The sequence below is a fragment of the Podarcis muralis genome, chromosome 2, assembly GCF_964188315.1.
Source record: "Podarcis muralis chromosome 2, rPodMur119.hap1.1, whole genome shotgun sequence".
NCBI classification, from domain to species: Eukaryota; Metazoa; Chordata; class Lepidosauria; order Squamata; family Lacertidae; genus Podarcis; species Podarcis muralis.
Genome location: NC_135656.1, coordinates 61,522,285 through 61,533,794, shown reverse-complemented (window position 1 = coordinate 61,533,794; position 11,510 = coordinate 61,522,285). Strand labels below are relative to the sequence as shown.

Here is an 11,510-nt window from a genome sequence, read left to right as displayed (position 1 = left end):
AGTGACGTTGAACCATATTAATTAAGGGTTATTGATTGCTCTTGTCACTGCAACACAAGGAAAGAACTGATCCCTCTTTAATGTCGCAGTTATGGCTCAGTATGAGTGCTTTAAAGCAAAAACACTATTCTTCACACACGCTGTCCGGATATGCTCCTTACATTTTTGTGCCATGTTAATTTAGGTATGTCTCCCATAACCTCAACCCGCGCATAGTGCCAATTTAAGCAACAAGAAGGTCCCTGCTGAAGGGAGCCACGGATCAACCGACCTACCTGCTTCCAGAAGCGGCCATTCAGTATATTTCTAGATGACATGAATGCAACACTTAGGATGCCCCACTAGTAGCCTCCCACCATGGGCATAGCCAGGATTTATTGGGCAGCAGGCATGATATTAGGGGGGGCAGAACCGAGTTATCTGCAACAACACAATTGGTTAGTTTTTTATTTATTTGCTTGCTGGGGGGATACCCTTTAGGTAACCTGGCCCAAAAGCTCATGAGGGCTTTAAAGTTTAAATACCAACACTTTAAATTGGGGTTGGAAACAGGCTGGCAGCGAAGCAAGTGGCAAAGTACTGGCATAATATATTGACCAGTTCCAGTTAAGTATCTTACTGTTGTGTTTCGGAATTGCTGACATTTCTGGGCCATTTTCAAATGCCGCTGTATAATACTGTATAATACTGCAGCAATTGAAAAAGGAGCATGGATAACTAGCAAGGCTGTCTTAATCCCAATAGAGTCACATTTAGTATAACACCTGTGTGTCCAGAGACAGTAACCTGGTATTTTAGGGCAGCGGCAGGGAATATTAGACCCTGGGGCCAAATGTTGTTATTCACTCTTCTGTTTTTGGCCTTTGTGACTTTCTCCTGGTCACACCTCTCGCCTCTGTGAGCGCTTTTCCCTAGCTGGTCTGGACCGTGTCCTTTATCTTTGATTGTGGTTTTTTGCTTGCATGGATGGAGGACAGAGAGTTGTCTGTAGAAACCTTACTATAATGTTGCCTATTATACAAAGAAATGTAGAAATTATTCTGCCCACTTTTATTTCTAGCCACCCCCAGAAGGCTGCCCTGTTAAGAATGTAAACTGTTGGTCTGTAAAAGATTCCCTGGCCCTGCTTTAAAGGGGCTGCAACTCTCCAAACTATGTTGGGTCAGAACCATTTACTAACAGTATCTCTTGGAGTGGGGCAAGCTGGGGTAGGGTGCGCTGCGCGAAACCGGTGCCTGCATCGAGTCCGCTCCACCTGCCGCCTCCTTCCCCTCAGTTGCAGGTACTGTGCCACCTGAAAAGGCAGCATGGGACTCACATCCACCCACTGCACCACTGGTCTCAACCCCTCAGCTATGCTAGTGACCAGACCACATCTCTAGATAACTTGTCCCAGTGGTTTCATACAGATATTAAACAGTAAGTGGGATAAAATGGAACCCTGTGGAATTTTATACAGCCAAGAGGTATAGCAGTAATGCCCCAGCACCACTTCTTGGAATCTACCATCCAAGTAGGAGTGGAACCATTGCAACACAGTGTCTTCAGCACACAACCCAGACAGCTTCAGAGGTCCCTGGGAGGTCCAAGAAAACTAATAAGGTTGCATGAACCTGCCCTGCTCCTCTCTGGGCCAAGGTTGTGCTTCTAGGAAACCAAAGCAGTTGCCATTCCAAAACCAGGCCTAAAGCCTGACTGAACATGCAACAGTTAAACTGAATGTTGGAGGGGAAACAAAACCCCCCACATACAGCAGTACTATCAAATTAACAGATTAATGCAGATGTTTTAATGTTGAAGTTGGTGGTAGTATTGAAATATAATTTTGTTCACCTGGGAGTGATTTACTCAGTCTTCTGTACTATCCAACAGCTTGATGGTTGGTTTTGATATTGGGGCTTGTCAGAACCGTTAAACCTATTTGCTGAAATAAAACAACATGATAACAATAGCAACATATGTTAACAGCTAAGAAAAAAATATTTATGCATTCTGGTCCTTCCCTTTAGGTAACTGACCCTCTTTTCCCCCTCACACGTTTGGAGCACGTGCAGTTCTGGAGCCTGAATCAGATAGCAGTGCAAATATTACTCACATCAGAGGTCACATTTTAGACTTCCCAAGGCTCTCGGCTGCAAAATATGTTGTTCAGATAATGGCTGGCATGCTTTTCAAGTTGGTTAGATAATGTGCAGTTTACAGAAGATGCCATCTGAATCTTCTAAGTAGCTGATGGTAGATAATTTTGAACAGGACTCCTTTTCAGTGTTAATAACCTTTCTCCTTAAGGGTCCACCGCTCAAATTTCTTCGCATTACAGAGTAGTAAAGTGATACATTGAGTGACAGGCAGCCCATTTCTAAGCCAATTGAAATGGCCAAATATATGCTTACCTAACTATGCATAAACTTTTAATTGTATTTACAGTGGTACCTCGCAAGACGAATGCATCGCAAGACGGAAAACTCGCAAGACGAAAGGGTTTTTTGTTTTTTGAGCTGCTTTGCAAGACGATTTTCCCTATGGGCTTGCTTCACAAGACGGAAACGTCTTGCAAGTTTGTTTCCTTTTTCTTAACACCGTTAATACAGTTGCGACTTGACTTCGAGGAGCAACTCATAGCACGCGGTGTAGTAGCCTTTTTTGAGGTTTTTGAAGACTTTGGTGATTTTTGAAGCTTTTCCAAAACTTTTCCGACACCGTGCTTCGCAAGACGAAAAAAATCGCAAGACGACAAAACTCGCGGAACGAATTAATTTCGTCTTGCGAGGCACCACTGTACTGCTTGGTTGTTTGCCACCCTGGGCTCCTTTAGGAAGGATAGAAATAATAATAATCAAGAAGGAGAAGAAGAGGGAGAAGGAGAAGAAGTAGTAGTAGTAGTAGTTGCGGTTAATGGAATTAGTAACGTATTAGATCTAGGTTTCTCTATATTACACATTTCTCTGGCCTCCAGGGTTTGCTGTTTGTGTGCTTTGAAAAGATTGGTCACAATCCACTGTATTGATGGATTTTGTTTGGTACATTGTTGCTCCTGAACACCTCCTGCGTAGAGGAGTGGTACATTCAGGGGATTATGGAGGAAGAAGACAGTAGCCTGGATCTGCCTTCCCTTTAGGAGTAATACACCATTGGGATGGAGAGAATCAGACAAACCATTGATTTCTTGTGAATTTTTGAAGGTTTGCTATGTTTCATACAGTGTAAGGCTTTAGTTTGAGGCTGCGATAGGGACTTTGGATTTTCAAGTTATCGCAGCTGCCCCCCTTTGGTTTTAACAGAAAGAAGCCCTAAATTACAGGGAGCATTGCAGTAAGGTGAAGGTATTGTCTATTTAAACGATTAGATGAGCACTCCAGTGCTTCATTTATGCCACAAAAGGTGAGGAAGTGTCAGCAAGCGGAGAGACTGAACCAACTGTGAAGGTGGAGAATGTTTACCAGAAAATGTTATAGGAAACTGTTTTTTATTTCTTAGTCACATCACACTTTCATCAAGTGGCAGCAATATTTCTTTATTAGCAACTTGAATATTATTTAGAACAGTAACACTGGAGTCAGTGTTTATTATCCTGCCCCAATTGAGGTCTGGGCATCTTTTCTCAGATGTATTGAATTTTACTATCCACATTTAAATGAGCAACTGCTCACTTAGATGACACTCACAAACATTTTTAATCCTATGTTAGGGGATTTGGGGGTGAAAGTTCCTTCTTTTATCAGTGAATTCATGTTTGGTTTTCTCATTACATCATGCTTTTTCTAGAGGTTTCTAAAGTGAAGAAAACAGTTACATCAGCACTTGCCATTCCACTCCAGCAGCTCTGTTGCGGCCCTTATTATCTAAAAGGAAACTAGCTCAGCTGCTAATGACTCACCTGAGTCCCATGACCATTCTCTTTCTAATTCATCTACTTCTCTCTTGCTGGCCTAGTAAGAAAATGAAACCTGTACCTGTTGTGCATAGTCATTTTGCCTCTCTGTGCCTCTGCAGCAGTGGGAAATCACAGAGCAGAAAAATGCATAAATGTCTCAAGTACAGTATACTATTTACTTAGGGATCCTACATAGCATTCTTCCTGGGGGACAGAATAAATTCTTCTTAATTTTTTTTAAGCTTTCATTCAATCTGTACGGCCTTTCCTTCTAGCACTGTTTGTTATTGTGGATACAGTTGTTACGTCTTCTCAACTGTGCCCTGCCACAGGAATTTAGCTGCTGGGATTTTTCCCATCACTTATTTCAGTGTTGGGAGAAGTGTCATCTCTCAGTATCTGCTTATTGGACTGCTGTTCAGGACATAGGAGCAGCGTCAGTAAAAAAAAATATGGCAATAGGACTGATCCAAGACATTTTGTTGCCTGAAAGAGAGCAGCAAATAATTATTTTGACAGAAGATCCAACAAGTGCTTTTCCCTCTCACTGGCAGTAAAAATACCATAATAATAAATAGCTAGTTATTTGCTGGCCCAAATCAGCTGCCTGGGGCAACCATCTCACTCTTTAATGGTAGGGCCTTGCCTTGCCTTCCTGTGCTGTGTTACTTGAGACATTTTCTCCCAGTCCTTCTGTTATTGGGGCTGAACTGAATGAAAAGTGTCAACAGCAACTGGCAGTGCGGGGTTCTGTTCCCTTAGCCCCCTCATCCATTACCCAAAACCTAGCTCAGGGGTCAGCAAACTTTTTTAGCAGGGAGCCGGTCCACTGTCCCTCAGACCTTCTGGGGGGCCAGACTATATTTTGGGGAGAGGGGAATGAACAAATTCCTATGCCCCACAAATAACCCAGAGATGCATTTTAAATAAAAGCACACATTCTACTCATGTAAAAACACGCTGATTCCTGGACCGTCCGCGGACCGGATTTAGAAGGCGATTGGGCCACATCCGGCCCCTGGGCCTTAGTTTGCCTAACCATGTCCTAGCTTTTTATGTGAATGGAGATAGGAATAAACAAATTTGCCTTCCCTATTGCATGTAGTTTGACCCTAATAAATTAAGTGGGGGGAAGTAAAGGTTAATTTATATATGTGATACCGTTGTCAAAGGTATAGGATCATGCCCAGTAGGAAAAAATGTCAACTACGTTCCAGTTGAATGTACTGAAGGTGGGCTTGTAGTGACTGTACACCATGAGGGTAAGCGAGTTAACAGGAATCTTTTTGACTAGGCAGTCTAAATGTCATCACATCCTGTGGTGTACTTTTAGTTTCTTGACTGACCATTTTGTTCACAGACCAAAAGATTCACAACAAACTGTTGGCCCTCTGGAAACCCTTTTGCTGGTCCCTTGAAGGAACTTGCATCAGATTGCTATGATGACTATGACTCAGCTGAGTCTCATGATCATTTTCTTCCCCCCAAATCCTAAAGAGGGAGCTCTAGGCTGTGTTTCCTTGGATCTACAGTACATGCTTGCTCTGTCATAGTGATTCAAGCCCTGCTGAGGCAGTCAAGGGCATTCCAGAATCTACTGGAATGTTTCCATTTTATGCTGATATTTTGAAGGGGAAAAAACCATTATGCTTTGCCTATTCCTTACTATTATCCTGAAGAATTATATGGATAGTTGGAGGAAAGAAAAGCACAGATTACCGGTTTGCAAGATGTTTCTTTTATGTTAGTCCGGCCTGCAACACAGGATTTCAATCCTCCACTTATTCTCAATCAGAATGTTTTCAACTACCGGTAGTCAGTCTTCTTATACAGAGAAAGCATCTCTGTATCAAGAAAAATTCTCTCTCAGGCTGAAATATTATTATAATTCTCTTGTAAAATAGCAAGGAGAGAGAGAAAGCCCCAAACTGGTTTTTAAGACAAGATGTGTTGAATTTTTATTTCCAAAAGTGACACTGCAGTACTTCCTCCAGGTGTATCTGAAAAGTATCCTAGTGGGTATTTTAGATAGTATTTTAGAGCACCCTGGCAACAACATATAGGGATACTAGGGAGTGGTGCCTATGCTTGCTTTGCTTGCCAATTCCTACATCCCACCTCTTTAAAGCCTCCTACGCCCATAAGAAAAAGGGCTATTGTAAATAGGAGAAGGTGAATGTAAAAAGACCAGGTAGGAGGAGGATAAAACAACGTGCATAGAATTAGGATGTTGAACTGAGTTGGAGTCATGACTGAAAGTGTAAGCTGAAGGCAGATAATAGAAGGAGATGCTAGGCCTATTACTATAAATATAAACAGGATGGCTTTGTTTATTCAGAAGACAACAAATCTGCATCGGTGTAGGACACAGAATCTCTAGTTTAGAATTTGGGAATAAAAGAAGGAAACTTGCAGGCCACATCGCTGTTTATTTGTACAGGTATTAACATGTTATTAATGTATATAGGTATTAAAATCTTGAAGCTGCAGCAGTGCTCAGTATTTAATCAATTTGGTACTAAACACCACATCCCATCGCTATTTCAGAAAATGATTGCAACCTAGAGAGAAGTCTGAAAGAGGATTATAATGTGCCTCTGAATTCTCCTTCCATTATTAGAATGCTCTGTCACGTATTTTGTCCTGTTGATACTGCTTTGCTTCATTGTTATGACACAAGGAATGGCATTTTCTGTGCTGCTAGACTGCCTCTGTTTGCATCAATCATTTTCATAGAAAAAGATTCCTCTGCACAATTATACCTTGAGACAGATAATTCCCAGTGCTGAAGGAGCTATGGAGATAGATAATATCTCAGCACAGATGTTACATGCAGAAGGTCTCAGATTTGTTTATTTTATTTAAATATTTTAAATTTACACTTTCATATAAAATATCTGTCGTGGGCCCTATGTCGCTAGGCGGCATGGGACAGGAATGGCAGGCTCTGACAGAGAAGGAGGAGAACCCTGAGATAGGGGTAGGGAGCAGAGACAGCTCCACAGTGATACGGATGAGGGTCCTGCTCAGGGGCTAATGGCCATCCCAGTAGGGGAAGGAGAGCTGGCTAGATTGGAAGCAGAGAGAGTCAGGGCTGGGCATGAGTTCTGTTGCCAAGATGTGCTACCATCAGTGCAGGTGTGAAGAGACAGCCCACCCCACCCTACCATGCTTGCAAACTCAGTCCTCCAGCTTGATGTCAACTATAATCAGCAGGGTTCCAGAGGACATGTGGTTGGACGATTCACTTCCTGGCATCTCCGGTTAGTAGAATCTTGGGTTATAGGGCTGAAAAAAGGCATTACTCTGCATGACACCCTGGAGAACTGCCAAGCCAGAGGAATAATAATAATATAATAATTTATTATTTGTACCCCGCCCATCTGGCTGGGTCTCCCCAGCCACTCTGGGCGGCTTCCACAAAGACCAAAAATACACTAATATGTCATACATTAAAAACTTCCCTGAACAGGGCTGCCTTAAGATGTCTTCTGAATGTCAGGTAGTTGTTTATCTCTTTGACATCCGATGGGAGGGCGTTCCACAGGGCGGGTGCCACTACCGAGAAGGCCCTCTGCCTGGTTCCCTGTAGCTTTGCTTCTCGCAATTAGGCAACCGCCAGAAGGCCCAAGGCGCTGGACCTCAGCGTCTGGGCAGAACGATGGGGGTGGAAACGCTCCTTCAGATATATTGGACCAAGGCCGTTTAGGGCTTTAAAGGTCAACACCAACACTTTGAATTGTGCTCGGAAACTTACTGGGAGCCAATGTAGGTCTTTCAAGACCGGTGTTATGTGGTCTCGGCGGCTGCCCCCAGTCACCTGTCTAGCTGCCGCATCCTGGATTAGTTGTAGTTTCCGGGTCACCTTCAAAGGTAGCCCGGAAGCACATTGCAGTAGTCCAAGCGGGAGATAACTAGATGAAGTGATACTGGGCTAGATGGACCTGGAAGCATAAGGCTGCTTCATATGTGGTGTGTCAGAGGCAAATCGTCTGGGGTGTTTACACCAGCTTTCCCCCAACCCAGTGCCCTACAGATGTCAATTTGTAGCACAAGACGGAGCACCGCTGACCATTGGCTTTGCTAGCTGGGTCTGATGGAATTGTCTTGTGTTTCTATTCTATCGTAATCCTAGCCTCTCATCCACAGGACTGCCCAGGTCTATTTGTGCTTAGCTGCAGCAGTTCTACATCATCAGTTGTTCTGAGGCCACCTGCTGGACTAGTTCTATCAAATTGTTGACATAATAATTTGTATAGCTTTATTTTTGAGTGTTAGCACTCTTCAGGTGCAGTATCTTCTTACGATGCATTATCCTGCTTACAATGACTGTAAGAGCTGCAGGGAAGTCAGCTTAAATATACTTCCTATGGTAGCCAGTTGGGGCATTTATTAGACAACAATATCAGAGAGCAAGGAAGCAGAGCTTTCACATATTTTAAGTAAAATACTAATGGAGGTAGAAGGCAGTGAAAATAGATTAGTTTCAAAGCTTTATGAAATGCTCCTTTGGCAAGGTGTGAGATAGTCCCCACACAATTTTAAAAGGCTGTGGAGAAAATGGACTGAGAATTAAATGAGGAGGGTGAAGAGTAGTCTTTATGGAACATCAGCTCAATTCAGAAAAGCCTTGATAAAAATATCTTAACCATTGAGAATATCACACATCCACAAAAGAAGCTCGCAAATGTGCCAGACAAGATGCGCAGCTAAAGGCTTGTATAAGCTTATGTAGTGGGAGTGTGGGAAGGTATCTGTATTGCTAGTCGTGGGGCTCAGGCTGACAGACAGACAGTCGCTTGCTTGCCTAAGGCACCCTAGTTATAAGAACTGCTTTCCCGGAGAATCTCACTTGGCACCATTCTTGTGGGTCTTTTCAGTGCCTGATGAAGATCTTTCTGTTTACCTTTAAAATAACTTTCTTAATTTATTTATTTTTTACTGAGTTTCAGAACAAACATAAATATAAAGAATAAAACCATACTCTAAAACGTCAGTCTCCCTTTCCCCTCAGCATCCACTGAGGCTCCTCTGCCCCTTCCTCAGAGAACCTAATGCCTTGGGCACAACTACAGCATGTACATAAAGGTAAAGGTAAAGGTACCCCTGCCCGTACAGGCCAGTCTTGACAGACTCTAGGGTTGTGCACCCATCTCACTCAAGAGGCCGGGGGCCAGCGCTGTCCGGAGACACTTCCGGGTCACGTGGCCAGCATGACATCGCTGCTCTGGCGAGCCAGAGCTGCACACGGAAACGCTGTTTACCTTCCCGCTAGTAAGCGGTCCCTATTTATCTACTTGCACCCGGGGGTGCTTTCGAACTGCTAGGTTGGCAGGCGCTGGGACCAAACAACGGGAGTGCACCCCGCCGTGGGGATTCGAACCGCTGACCTTTCGATCGGCAAGCCCTAGGCGCTGAGGCTTTTAACCACAGCGCCACCCGCGTCCCCACAGCATGTACATAGTACTTGGTTAAATAGCATGTGTGGTCTGGTCCTTTCAGTTTTAAAATTGGTGTTTCAACTTTGTGGTTGTGGTAAGTTTTGCCTTCCTACTGTATACATGTTGCTTCCTAATTTACTGCATTGTGGTTTATTTTGTATTTAAATTGCTTTTATATTTTATTGTAAGCCACCCAGAAAACTTTGTTATATGGGGCTGCATGCAAATATTATTTATTTATGAATGAATGAATGTCTTCGTATACTGCTCTCCTGCAAAGCATATAGGTGTACAGCGACGCATCATTACTGAATAAATAAGTAGTGAGCTCATGGCAAAGGCAAGATTTGAACTGGGGACTTTCTGGTTTGGAGTTTACTCTTTTAGCTACTTCATTACACCAGCTCTCATGGACATTTAGTGTAAAAAATTGGCTTTCAGTTATGGCCTGCAGTTATGGCCTTTTTGAAAGCTACCTTTTTGAATCTGTTGAATGGCAGAGTATATAAATAAATGTATCTGAATGCACATAACTATACTCAGATTGGAACCTTAGCTGCAGTTAGAATGCCACTGGTGATCTTGACATTTCAAATGGATTGGTGGTGTGGCGGGAGCAGTTTTGCCAGAAGGTCTTAAATCTATTCATTAGCCCTCTCATTACCTGTCTTCTGCCACTACCTGCTCTGCTTACATCACCTTCCTATAATTCTCTGAAATAAATCCGATTGAGTTCAATAGGGTTTGCTCTCAGGTAAGTGGGTATAGGATTGCAGCCAGGGCTGGCAGAAGAAATTGCACCACCTGAATCGTTATTACCAAGGTTTTCTCAAAGAATGCTGGGAAGTATAGTTTGTTAAGCATGATTAGAATTGTCAGGAAACCCCTATTCCCCTCACACAGAGCTACAACTTCCAGAAGTGGTTTAACAATCAGCCCCTCTTCCCAGGGCACTCTGGGAATTGTAGCTCTTTGGGAGAAAATTGGTCTCCTAACAATTCTAATCACGCTTAACAAACTACAGGGCCAGATTCAACTAACTCAGTGTGCTAGTGGAAGCCAAAACAAGGACTCCCACTAGCACAATGGGCCACTAGCGCAAGGGGATTAGAATAACATTTAATAATATTAAAATAAATCAAACTCTAGTGCTACTTTGTGTACTATTTAGCAATTCTGTGGTGCAGCTGTGTGACATCTGATTATGACAACTGTTTCTATCCCTGCAGCATTGCTCCGGGACTGAAATCCTGCTTCCCTTAGCAACGCTGGTCATACTAAAGTCGTGTGATTGCAGAGTCTTCTTCTACGAGGTACTTCCTCTTACATTTCCTAGTTTTGCACTGCAGACTTGGGGGGGGGGGGGGGTTGCCAATGTCTAGAAATGCAAATCCAGCATCGCATGAGCTTTGTGATTGCAGCTTTCTCCCAACTGAAGTGCAGAGTGTTTGAGGACTGGGACATTCACAGGGAAACCAAAATGCTTGTTTACAAAGTTACTGTACTACCAACCTTACTGTATGCTTGTGAAACATGGACCACTTATAAACGCCATCTCCAACTCCTTGAAATGTTCCATCAACAGTGCCTCTGAGAATGTTTGCATATCACTTGGGAAGACAGGTGAACTAATGCCAGTTTACTGGAAGAAGCAAAAATCACCAGTGTTGAAGCAATGATTCTTCAACATCAGCTTCTTTGGACTGGTCATGTTGTTTGGATGCCTGATTATTGTCTTCCAAAGCAGCTACTCTATTCCAAACTTTAAAATGGAAAGCGTAATGCTGGTGGTCAACAAAAGAGGTTTAAAGAGTCTCTCAAGGCAAATCTTTTAAAAAATGTAGTATGAACATCGACAATTGGGAAACACTGGCCTGCGAGCGCTCCAGTTGGAGCACAGCCTTTACCAAAGGTGTCATGGGCTTTGAAGACACACTCAAGACGCAAGGGATAAACATGCTAAGAGGAAGGCACACCTCACCATGAACAACTCCCACCTGGAAACCTACGTCCCCACTGTGGAAGGATGTGTGGATCCAGAATTGGCCTCCACAGTCACCTACAGACTCACTGTTAAGACCATGTTCATGGAAGATCTTACTTGGTTATGAGTGATTGCCAAAGGAGGAGGAGGAAGTAGGAAGAAAGAAATGCTATAAACAGAGTTAACATGACAACAAATGCTAACTGCCTGG

At 43.2% G+C, this 11,510-nt stretch overlaps 1 protein-coding gene across 1 annotated transcript in view; it reads left to right on the top strand.

The window, feature by feature from the left end:
- MRNIP (MRN complex interacting protein) overlaps positions 1–11,510 on the top strand; it is a 93,295-nt gene that overhangs the window by 25,983 nt on the left and 55,802 nt on the right. The window contains exon 8 of the transcript XR_013391918.1: positions 10,545–10,628. The gene's annotated coding sequence lies outside the window, so the exon portion shown is untranslated. The remainder of the gene's footprint in view (positions 1–10,544; positions 10,629–11,510) is intronic.